General features: G+C 35.6%; 1 pseudogene; it reads left to right on the top strand.

Annotated features, from left to right (window-relative positions):
- Window positions 1–2,064: 2,064 nt before the first annotated feature.
- LOC149158034 (putative GABA transporter 2) lies at window positions 2,065–13,089 on the top strand (annotated as a pseudogene).
- Window positions 13,090–13,451: the final 362 nt, after the last annotated feature.

Raw genomic sequence — 13,451 nt, 5'->3', positions numbered from 1 at the left:
GATGTGTAAAGAAGTGCAGGTTTGAGGCTCAACACACGACATTAAAACATGGTGGACAAAAATCCAAACATGTGAAGGACTAGTGTGGCCTAGGTCTGGTGAAATCCCCGATTGATTTTGACAACTTAGATGCCCCTATGTTGTGGTTTCTCAAGCCAAAAGTTAAGCGTGCAGTCATCTCAAGGCTCACACAACTTAGTAAACAAAACAAAAAATATACCAGCATAGATCCATCTTAACCATAGATCTAGCAAGAGTCGAGAGGGGTCAAATCGCTTGAGCTAAAAACTTCTTATATTACTTGGGCATAAAATAGTGAGTCTGGTTAAAATGTTTTAATTATAGTTTTTTTTCAATTGCTTTATATAATGCATATATAATTTTTTAAACTTTTAACTACTTTATTTCTCTATATATTTGATATAACATTATGTTGTTTCATATGAATATCAAAATATTTTATTTATGGTTGAAAGTGAGTAAAATATTTTTACTACACAAAGAATGAGATTATTGATGTTTTATTATACTTTTAATTAAACAAACCAAATAGTGATATTCATTTTTGTTACATATATATAAAGGGACACATGTCAATTCCAAGTTGAACAGGGATATACTTTAGACATCTCTCTTATACTAGGATGTAAAATGAACCTCTAGACTCAATTATTATATTAACTAGTACAACCACATTAAAATTATTAATGTGGTTGATATAGTTGAAGACTTCATAAACATAACAAAAAAAACTATTGCAACAGGAAGAATGTCTTACGAATGCGCATATTTACTTGATTAACCATATATAAAAAGGTTATGGGTCAACTTTAACTTAAGAAAAAAAGGAATTATAAATTAATGTTATAAATAATAATGAGTAACTTATCATGGAGGAACTTATTAGAATTGGAATAATCTCAAATCCTTAAAGAATTGGTGGGTGGGAAGCAAAAGTAATGGACCATTTTGCTAAATAAAATTTGCTTATATATAAATGAATGTTATAAATAATAATGATGAACTTATCATGGAGGAAATTATTAGAATTGGAATAATCTCAAATCCCTAGGAAATTGGTGGGCGGGGAGCCGCATGGTATGAACCTAACTTTTTTTAATTTATCAAAAGTTAATGCAAGCTAACGAACTCTTTAATACACTATACTCATTGATAAGCATTAAGACTAAGCATATTCTCTTGAGAATCAACCTAAGCCCTTAATTAAAAAAATTAAAAAAAGGTCAACAGATCCTCATCCACCTTAAGTTGAAATAAGAAGCCTTAGGCAAATATTATTTTTGTGGTATTATTTTTGTCATTAATATTTTAAAAGTTATATGTCAACTCATATTAAAAAATGACTTAATTACAAAATTTATCTCTCTCAAAATTTCTCAATATATATATAAAATCCATAATAAACTTTTTTTTTTCTTTTTTCTAGATTTTTTCTTATGAGAAACTATATACGCAACAACAAGCAAGCCATATATATCTAGAACTCATAGTTCAGCCTAGTACAAGAGACCACTAGAACTAGAGACATACCAGACTCCAAAGGGAGACATTTATCCTTCTAGCGAGACTAGAGCCTTAGTGAATATGATGACAAACCACCATCCCTACAACTCAAACTAAGCACCCATTGACAAAACCATGTTAAACTTTTTAACTAATAAAATGTTTTACGCTAAAGTCTAAGGCTCTGGCTCATGTAGAGCTTTCAAGTCTAAGGCGCTGGCTGGTCTAGAGCTTTCATCAGGGTCATCAAAAAAGTTGGTTTCCTACTTCCTCACAGACTTGCCCTATGTTACATATAAGAAATTAATTCAAATAGACATTGCTAGAATTCTTTTGATTTAGAATTGGGTTTAGTTTTTATTTCAGGCCAAATCTCTTTGCAAATTATTATCAGTTATTGTTGTTCATTCCATGCAAAGCTCTCAAAATACCCAGAGTCAGGTTTCTGGACTTCTATGGAATATTTTGAGGTGTTTGATATGAATATCATTGTTTGTTTTTGCTTATTATTGCATCTCATGAGAATATTTCATTTCACTAATGAGTTACGTTTTTAAGCAGTCTAAAGGAATGACAAGAAGTGAAAATCAGTTCTTTCCTTCACAGTCTGATTTTGATTGCAATGAGCCAAATGAAGATGATGCACATTTTGATTGCAATGAGTCAAATGAAGATGATGCACATGGAAATAAAGATGCAGGCGCAGCTTTCATCTTGCAGTCAAATGGTATAATAATTATTGTGGTTTTTCACAACCTATCCCCATTTAATATGCAAAAGAATGTTTGTTTTAAATATGGAATAAGGGATTGTAGTTAGGATGCAGGGAATTGGTGGCATGCATGATTTCACTTGACAACTGCAATTATAGGCCCAACAATTCTTACGCTCCCCTATGCCTTTGGCAGGATGGGGTGGACATTTGGTCTCTTTTCCCTTACTGTGGCAGCTGCAGTCACCTTCTACTCCTATTTTTTCATGAACAAAGTGCTTGATATTTGAGAGAAACAAGGTCGTCGCCCCATTCGATTCCGCGAACTCGCAAGCAATAACCTTGGTAGGTAATAAGCTCGCCACAATTATGTTAATGTGGGCATGATTTTCACATTTCTCTGTGGTTTCCAATGGATAAAAACACCAATTAATGGAATGGTTTGTGCAGGGTCTAGATGGATTTTTTATTTTTTCGTTTCAATTCAGACAACGATCAATATGGGGGTGGGAATTGGATGCATCCTACTGGGCGGTGAGTGTGTGCAGGTAGGTACAACTTAGTTTTTGGTAATATGTATGGGATTTATCTGAGCCAGTGACAATTTAGTGGGGACAACGTTTTCAGAGATTTTTTTCAAAAAATAAAATAAAATGAATAGAAAGTATTTGAATTGTTTTTTAATGGTGGAAATAAATTCATCACCTTGAAAAGATTTTGGAATACTTAAAATTTTGAAACTTGACAACTGTAATTTAGATTTCCAAACAATTTTTTAATCTTGACAGCTATATCATGGATTTCCAAAAAATTCCTTCAATTTGATTAAAAGTCGTGTTGGAAAAACCATTCATTAATCTGGCATGTTTAGACTATGCTATAACATGCCATATGTATTTTGTTAAGAAAATAGTTAGGTCAAAACTTTTCTGTTGTAGAGATTTTGTTTGTGAAATGGAAGATGTTGATATTCTAGAGTTAATGTGTCTTATGTTATTGGAAAACTAATAATTCTTTTTCCTTCGAGTACTTATATCATTAAATCTCATGATATATGAAACATTAACTTTCATATTCATTTCCCAACCTATTTCTTCATGATTTATATGACTTTCCTGTTTTCTTGCCGATCTTGTACTCCAATTTGTTAGAGATAATGGAGAATATCCTAGAATAGTGAATTGGTTCACGGTACCTCAGGATAGGAATTAGTTTCTATTTCTTAGGGTATGGTTCTAACTTCCCTAAAACCATGATTGCTATATAATGTGTGATGTACATTGAGTATGTAGAGCGTTCTACAAAGCCAGACTCTCCTGGTTCAGACTCTTTGTCGTAGAGCTGACCAGTGGCTATTTTTTATTAATTCAAACATCATTTTTTAACATGGTATCAGAGCAACAAGGTTGAGAACCCTGTTCGCTGAATGAAGGATCTTTCCAGTGCACTTGAGGCAAAATCATCACATGGTTTGGGGGAAAATTCACATTGATCCCACTGTGAGACTTCCCACACGACCGTCGCAAATCTGTGTTGGATAATCGCGCTGACCGTCGCAAATCTGTGTTGGCTAATTGCACCGACTGTGTAAACAAAAAAAAGGGGGGTTGCGTCTTGGCGGTGGCTGCCGAGAGAAGGTTGCGTGGAGGCCGAGGTCTGCCGAGAGAAGATTGCGACGACCCTGTACGTGGTTCCTCACAGGACTGTCGTGCAAAGCACGCATTGTGGTGGAGACTTGCCCAGAGGCCGCATGGAGAGGGCGTGCAAACTGCAAGGGATCACCGAGTGCTAGAGGCTGTTGAAAATACTAGAAATCGAATTCACGGAGATCAACGATTTCTGTCTTTCACATAGATCTGGGGTAGATCTAACATATATATATATATATATATATATATATATATATATATATATATATATATATATATATATATATATATATATATATACATATATATATATATATATATATTTCACCTGTCAATTTTTTTTTAATTGCCAAGATGAATAATCAAATGATTGAAGCATACTTGAATGAGCATAACAAGCTTGATGGCTCCAATTATGCAAATTGGAAATTCAAGATGCAGACTCTGCTAGAAGTGCAGAGTGCTTGGACGATTGCAAATGGGGATGAGCAGAAGCCAGCAGTTGGATCAACATCGGTCCCAGATTGGGAGAAGCGAGAAGGTAAAGCAAGGACGCTACTGAAGATGTTAGTGAAAGACTGCATCATACCACATATTAGAGAATGTAAATCAGCAAGTGAAATTTGGGGAATATTGAAGGATTTGTATGAGATCAGGAATACAAATCATCTTCTATTCCTGAAGAGCAAGATCTTATCCCTGAAGATGGAGGAAAATGAAATAGTTTCTTCCTTCATAGCGAGGATCAAAGATCTGAAGAAAAAATTGGTAGACATTGGTGATACAGTTGCAGATACAGATCTAGTAACCATTACCATGAATGGTGTGACCGATGATTGCCAAATGTTTATCATTGGGATAAATGTTGGAGAGAAAATCTCAAAGTTTGAAGAAGTGACAGGAATATTAATGCAAGAAGAAGAAAGAATATTGACTCCGAAGCCCAGAGTGCAGATCTTGCGTTGATGGCGAAAAATAACTTCTTCAAAGGAAAAGGAAATCTACAACAACAAAACGGAGGAAACTCACAGAAAAGACCAAATCAAACTCAAGGTATGCACCTGAATAGAAACAACTCTGTAATTAAAATTTTTTATTGCAGAAAACTTGGTCATATAGCTAAGGAGTGCAGGAAGAAGAAATATCATGAACAATAACTAAAGCAGAAAAGACATGCAGGTCATCTCACAAATGATAATCATGAGCAGAACATCAGATTGTTCATGGGAAACTTTGATGAGAATGTTGATGCAGACATCTGGTATGTAGATTCGGGAGCATCAACACATATGATGGGGAAAAAGCAATGGTTCGAAGATTTTAAAGAAATCAACGACGGAGCACAAATCTACCTAGGTGATGATAGAAGTCATCAGATCAAAGGGTGTGGAAAAATTTCTGTCATTTTACCTAATGGTATTGTAAGACAAATTCATAATGTCATGTATGTGCCCGGTGTAACAAAGAACTTGATTTCTATATCCATGATTACAGATCAAGATCTTAAAGTTGAATATTTTAAATCTAACTGTTATATTAAAGATTTTTTAGATGGCATGAAGATTATTGCTACAAGAATTCAAACAGGAGGTCTGTACAAATTGGATGTAAGACCAGCACCAGTTCGAGCTTTGACAACAACGAGTTTGACTACAGAAGAGTTGCAGCATCAGAGATTTGGTCATATCAACTACATTGATTTGTTGTTACTTCAGAAAAAAGAAATGGTAAGAGATCTTCCTATGTGAAAACAAGTCCATAATGATTGTGATGCCTGTACATTAGGAAAGATTCATAAAGATGAATTCCCTGTTCGAGTAGAGAAGAAATAGAGAGATATACTTGAATTAGTGCACACAGATCTTTGTGGACCCATGAAAACAAAGTCATTAGGAGGTGCACTGTATTTTTTACTATTTATTGATCACTACACAAAGTTTTCTTAGGTATATTTTTTGAGTGAGAAAAGTCACACATTTGAATACTTTAAGCAGTTCAGAAACATGATTGAAAAGAAAACAAGGAAGCATATAAAAATTCTCTGCTCCGATCAAGGGGGAGAATACAGGAAGGATGAGCTTATCAAGTATTGTAAAGACCATGGGATATTACAGAAATTCACAGTGCCCCATACTCCTCAATAAAATATAGTAACAGAAAGAAAAAACAGAACATTGGTGGAATGTGCTAGGAGCATGTTGAAAGGTAAGGATCTTTCGAATGGTGTTTGGGCTGAAGCATTGAATACTATAGTTTATTTGAAAAATAGGAGTCCTACAGAGTCTTGAGTTTAAAACTCCCTATGAAGTATTATATGGATTTAAACCTGTAGTAAAACATTTAAGAGTGTTTGGGTCTAAATCATTTTCCCATATTCCAAAGGAAGACAGAAGAAAACTAGATTCAAAAGCCATCAGATGTACCTTTATAGGGTATTGTTCACAATATAAAGCTTATAGATTATTTAATCCCTCTACTCACAAGATTTTTGTTAGTAGAGATGTCATATTCCATGAGCAGGATCATGAAGAATCTGATAAGCGCAATGAGGAATGGGATATTCCGTTCTTGGTGGAAGAAAGTGAAGAAACAGGAAACAACCAGGATCAACAGACAAAGGTAGAAGAAGAGAATTCAGATGCAGCAGTCAAGCCGAGTCCAACAAAGGAAACTCAGAATAGGTCAGAAGCTACACCAACGCTCAGAAGATCAGGTAGGCAGACTCAATTGCCTGCTAGATACAGGGAAAATGCTTTTATAACTAGTATGATGAATGTTGTTGAACCTTCTAGTTATAAGGAAGCAAATGAATGTAGTGAATGGAAAACAATTATGGAATAGGAATATGAATCTATAATCAAGAACAACACTTGGGAGCTGGTTGAACTTCCTAAAGGGAAACAAACCATAGGCTGCAAATGGTTGCATAAACCCAATATTAATGCAGATGGAACCATAGATAAATTAAAAGCTAGATTGGTAGCAAAGGGGTATTCACAAAAAGAAGACATTGACTATGAAGAAACCTTTGCCCCTATAGCTAAACTAAATACCATCATAATGTTAATTTCTTTAGCTACCAAGAAACATTGGATGATTCACCAACTAGATGTAAACTCTGCATTTTTAAATGGAGAATTGAAAGAGGAGGTTTATTTAGAGCAGCTTGAGGGGTTTGTCCAGAAAGGGAAAGAAAATTTAGTCTGTAGATTAAAGAAAGCTCTTTATGGACTAAAGCAAGCACCCAGGTCTTGGTATGAAAAGATTGATTCATTTTTTCTGCAACTTGGCTACAATAGAAGTAAAAACAACCCTAATCTATATACCATGAAAGATGAACAGGGGTGCATAGTGTTGATTTCTTTGTATGTAGGTGATTTAATTATTGTAGGTGATGCTATTGCTCGAATCAGAGAAATCAAACAACAAATGTCACAGGTGTTTGAAATGAAAGACCTTGCTGAATTAAGATATTGTTTGGGTCTTGAGATCTGGAGAGATTCAGGACAAACTTTTTTGTCCCAGGGTAAGTATGTCAAATGTCTACTGGAAAGATTCAAGATGGATCAGTGTAAGGCTACAACAGTACCATTACAGCAGAACATTAAACTTCAGAGTGAGGATGGATCTAAAGAGGCAGATGCGACACTTTACAGCTGGTTGGGAGCCTAATCTACCTGACCACTACTAGACCAGATTTGGCTTATGCAGTCAGTGTGCTAAGTCAATACATGTCCAAGCCACTTGAGAGTCATTGGAATGCAGCGAAATGTGTTTTGAGGTATCTACAAGGTATTGTAGACTATGGTATTATTTATACTGATTCCTCTAATGTTAGATTGACAGGATTTACAGATTCCAACTGGGCTGGAAATGTAGACGACCGCAGATCCATAATAGGCTATGCATTCAGCATTAGATCCGGGGTGATTACATGGAGCAGCAAGAAACAGAACACAGTTTCCTTGTCTTCAATGGAAGCAGAGTATCAAGCCATGTGCGCAGCAACATGTGAGGCAGTTTGGTTGTGGAGACTTCTCCAGGATGTTGGGGAAGAACAGAAAGATGCAACAACAATCAGATGCGACAATCAAAGTTTAATCAAACTTGCTAATAATCTGGTGTTTCACAAGAACACTAAACACATTGATACACAATTCCACTTTGTCAGGCAGAAAGTACAATCAAAAGAAATCCATCTTGTATATTGTAATACATGTGATAGTGTTGCAGACATTTTCACTAAACCTCTTGGCAAAATTAAGTTTGAAATATTTAAGGAGATGTTAGGCATATTAAGGGGGAGTGTTAGAGATAATGGAGAATATCCTAGAATAGTGAATTGGTTCACGGTATCTCAGGATAGGAATTAGTTTCTATTTCTTAGGGTATGGTTCTAACTTCCCCAAAACCATGTGTTAGGGCCTAGATTTACCTCAAGCTGAAAAGGTAAGCTTCTAGGTCCACATCAAACCACGCTCAGCCTCGTAGCTAGCCCTACGAGGACAGGAGAGGGCTCTCTCCGGGTCACACTCAGTAAAAATAAACAATAGGGTCTGAGATGACTCAAAATGAATACTGATTTTAGGCTAGTAAATAAATATGAAAGAGATAATTTAATGAATGACTGAATTTTCAGGGATGTATGGGACAAAGGACAGCATGAGCGGAGAAATTAAATCAAAGACACAGAGTATTTCATGGGGCAAGATAGGCAGGAAGTTTAGCAATCAAATTGAAATAATATGGAGTGGAAAGACTTTTTAGAGGTTGAAAAGGGCATAATAAATGAATCCTTTTCAAACGGAAGAAGACACACAGAGCATAAATGCTTTCCCAAGGCAGAGCAATAAACTGGATTCTACCTTTCTTACTTAAAAGCATTCAACTAGAAATGATTATGAATGAATGGTAAAACATAACAAGATACATATGAAACAGAAAGAAGAAACATATGCTAAACTCATACCACATGAATCTCATGAATCAGAGCTGCATCATTTCATTAATTCTCTGCCAAAACTGTATAGTGAAGCGCTGAGTTTTTCTTCCACACTTTTCCCAGAACTCCCTCCTTTACAAATGATTTACAATACAATAAATAAACTCAGAAGTGGGAAAATAGATCGATGAAAATAGGGCGTTGTTTCAACTGAAATTATGAAGATAGAAAAAGAGCCATTCATCTTTTCTAAAGACAGAATAGCGTTCCACTAAAATTTCTTTGATGACCAATTAAAAGGCAAAAACTGTAGCGTGGATCCCATGAAATCGTGACTGAGGACAAAATAGGCAATCCGTTCCTATCTCTCTGCTGTGGTAGATATTCTTCGTTTTAATTTTGGCTTTTGGTCTTTGACTTTTCACCTTCCCTTTGCCATTTGAATAAAAACCAATTTTTTATAATTAGCATCCTTTGCAACATTTGGGGCGCTTTCATTTTGATGTAGCAACTTTTCAGACATGTTATTTCGCTCATATATAGTGATGATACGAGTAAAGAACATCGTGGAACATATTCCATACGCCTATCGAAGATTTCCATCCAGATTTCCTCGGCCTCTTCTATTCTTCACTCTTTGGCAAGAGCATTCAATAACATGTAGTATAATTATATGATCAGATTTCACCACCTTTGTTCTCACCAATTCTGGAAGCATTTTCACAAGATTTCCTCCTCTACAACATAGACAACTATTACTAAACCTCACAACATCTCCAGCTTCGGTCATTTTGGAAGTAACTAAGGATCCATCGATAAGTTTTTTCACCAACATGGAGCGAGAAGAGCAGAGTGATTTGAATTTTTGCAGAGAAACGATAAAAATTTTCATTGTCGGCCTTGTGCGCTGCGCGGGAGCCGAACGCGCCGCGCTCATTGTATGCGCCGCGCTCGTTGGAAAATACACAGTGGCAGGAGGCCCTGTGCGTCACGCCTTCTCCCAATGCACCGCGCGCATTCCAAACACACAGTCTCAGCTTTAAACTCACCGTTTCAGCTTCTTCACAATTCACCTTGGCTTCTTTGATGTCTCTTGGTGCAAATGGATTGTTGGATCATAAAAAATTATATTTGTACCCATGACATTTGATTTTTGTTTTGAAAAAATCCAATGTTGTAGTGCTTTGAAACCTTTGACACTTCACTGTTTGCTTTGATGTTTGAGCTGATGATGTCCTTTCTGTCTGTTCTTTTGCAGGGAATGGATGGCTGGAACTTCGGCAAAGGATCAGGGCGGTGCCTGAAACATTTCGTGACTAAAAACTTTGAAAAATCACATATTTATTACAAAAAACAATTTTGATGATTTCTTCTTCAAAACAGAGTTTTGAAGAAGAATCACTCTCGAGCATTATTGATGATGAAAACTTTGGAATGAAAACTTATTAAAGACGTCTTCATGGCCTGCGGGCATTATTTGACATTCTGAAGACGAAAGCCTAGACCTAAATACTGAAATGATTCTTGTTTGACCAAAAGACCATCTATGACTGTGAATGACTGAAATCAACTTTGATGAATTTTGATAAATTTCGACCAACCCAGCAGGTACAAACATGAGGGAAACGAGTGAAGAGACCCTTCCGTCAGATAATCTATGCTTCCTAACGGAATGCAACTGACTAGACTGGTTGAAATGCCTAAAAATGAAATGAAACAAAGAGTTTTTGATCTCTGATGGAGGGATGTAAAGACTGAATCTAACACCATGATCGCTATATAATGTGTGATGTACATTGAATATGTAGAGCATTCTGAAGAGCCAGGCTCTCTTGGTTCAGACTCTTTGTCATAGAGCTGACCAGTAGTTGTTTTTTATTAATTCAAATATCGTTTTTTAACACAATTTGGATAGCAATAACCACCTTAAGCTGTATCACTTTATAAACATGGTAGCTCTCGTTATGATATTTCTCTCTCAGCGACCATCATTTCATTCCCTTCGTCACATCAATTTAGCATCTTTGGTTGTGTTTGGCGTACAGTTTGACAGTGACCATGGCATGTATATTAGCACGTGAGTTGAAAAAACTGGTTGTTATTTGGTTATGAATTTGTTTTAATGTGAAGCCTTGGTGTATAGGAGAGAAAGGGTTTCATCTCAGCGATGTGTTTCCTCTCTTATTAAAATGTATTCACATAATTGAGCAATAAACTTTATCCGTTTTTTAATCTTCTAAAAGATTCTAATAGATGGTAAATGAGGCGGGTCGAGTGAAGCCCCAAGTAAGGATTATTCAATCAAAGGTTCAAACCATAGTTACCAAATTCGGTCGAATTGATGGAAAAAATTCGAAAATACGGCAGTTCGGTTCGGTTTGCGAACTAATTCGTTAATTCGAAGTTCGGTACGTCATGCTCAGTTTACAAGAGCGCATAACAGTTTTCCGCACAGCCAATTCAGTTTACAGAGTTTTCCACGTCGCCCCTCTGCTCCTCAAAAACCCTTTTCCACAGCCGATTCAGTTTACAGGAGATAACAGCTAACAGCAGTTTTCCAGGTCCCCCATCTGCTCTTCAAAAACCCTTTCGCCTCCATAAAACTGCATACAGGTAACTGTTAAAATCGCATCCATAAAACTGCATACAACTAACCGTTAAAATCAGATTCAACTTTCCATTAACGAAATTAGATTTGATGGACATCAGAGCAACTTTCCAAGAGCGGTGAGATGGCAGGTTAAGTCTTAATGAATGGTAAATTTCATCGATGAGATTTTAGGAAGTATATTTTTTTAGCAAGGTTGTTAATGCAAGGTTGTTATTGGTTGGTTTTTTAAAAGTACCTGTGAGATGACAGGTTAATATAAGTCTTAATGAATGGTAAAGCTGGTTCGCTTTTTAATTGATGAGATTTTAGGAAGTATGTTTTTTTTAGCAAGGTTGTTAATGCAAAGTTGTTAATAGTTGGTTTTTTAATTGATGAGATTTTAGGAAGTATTTTTTTTAAGGAAGGTTGTTAATAAAATCTGTTAAAAGTTAAGGAAAGTGATAAATAGATTATTTAGGATACTTAATATAACAAAAATATGTGTTATATATTCATTAAATTTAAATACAAGAAAATTTGAGTAAATATTAAATTATAATATTTAAAGTTTGTATTATATAGAATAATAAATATTGTTGTTAATAGTTACAGTAAAGAATTTGATTTGATTAGATTAATGTTATTAGAAAATAATAGACATTTGTATATTTTAAAATTTCAAAATATTAGAAAAACAATATATTTAAATATTTGTAGATGTCTACTCTCGAATTTTTTCCATATTAAATTTTAAGTAATCGAATTTTTTTCGTATCGAATTGAATTCGAACTCGAATTCAAATTCGAACTTGGTAACTATGGTTCAAACCTCACTAAGGTATTCAATGTCTTCAGTTCCATGTCTATTCGGGAACTATATTTGGCAACGGTATTCTTCCAGAGATACAGGTGATAAATTATCAGTGTAACTTTATTTCGATACAATGCTGAATCTTTTCTTGTCAAATATGCGCTTTAGGGGTATAATAGAATATAAAAATGCAAGCCACGCTCGATCCTCCTGCAACAGGAAAGATTTTCAAGGGATTATGCAGGTGCTACGGAATAATTTCTGTGACATTTTACAGTGTGGCAGTGACAGGGTATTGGGCGTTTGGTAACAATGCCAAGTCTAACATATTGAAAAGTATCATGCCAGATGAAGGCCCAACTCTCGCGCCCACTTGTCACTTGGCCCTATCAATATGCTTCATACTTTTACAGCTATTTGCAATAGCATTGCTAATGCACTGCCTATAACATTGGTTGTGTTTGATTGAAGGTGTATTCCCAAGTGGCCTATGAAATAATGGAGAAGAAATCAGCAGATGTCAAGCACAGCATATTTGCAATGAGAAACTTGCTTCCTAGGCTGGTTCTGAGGTCTCTGTACATAATAGTTTGTGCCTTCATGGCAGCCATACTGCCTTTCTTTGGAGACATTGGTGCACTGGCTAGGGCCATTGGTTTTATACCTTTGGACTTCATACTTCCCACGTTACTATACAACATCAGTTTCAAGACAACTCGTAATTCTGCCACTTACTGGATCAACAACGCCACTATGGTGGTATTCACAGGTGTTGGAATTATGGGTACCATATCCTCAGTCCGGCAGATAGCCATCGATGGAAAACGTTTCAAACTTTTCAACAGTAATGCATTTGACTGATGATACACAGTTAATAGAACTTTGGACTTCCTTACTGTAATACTGCAACATGAAAATTGAATTTGAATCACGTTGTGCAAATAAAACAAATACAAAGTTAATAGAACTTTGGATTCCATGCTGTAACACTGCAACATTAAATTGAACTTGAATCTAAAATAAACAAAATAGTTTCCTTGTTCATTATTGGTTGGCTTGATTACTGAACCTTGGAGAAAAATTATCACTTTGACCACCCACAACAAGCACTAACTGCAAAGCATTAAATGATTTGCATGCTTGGATGTTGGTCTTGGATGTATAGTTAAGCATGCTGGTCTTGGATGTATAGTTTATTGTAGATTGTTTTTGTTCATTATAAT

This window comes from Pinus tabuliformis, chromosome 5_2 (genome assembly GCF_031772625.1).
Source record: "Pinus tabuliformis cultivar Carrire ecotype Pingquan chromosome 5_2, CPIR1, whole genome shotgun sequence".
NCBI lineage: Eukaryota > Viridiplantae > Streptophyta > Pinopsida > Pinales > Pinaceae > Pinus > Pinus tabuliformis.
This window is presented reverse-complemented; position numbering and strand designations above follow the sequence as displayed.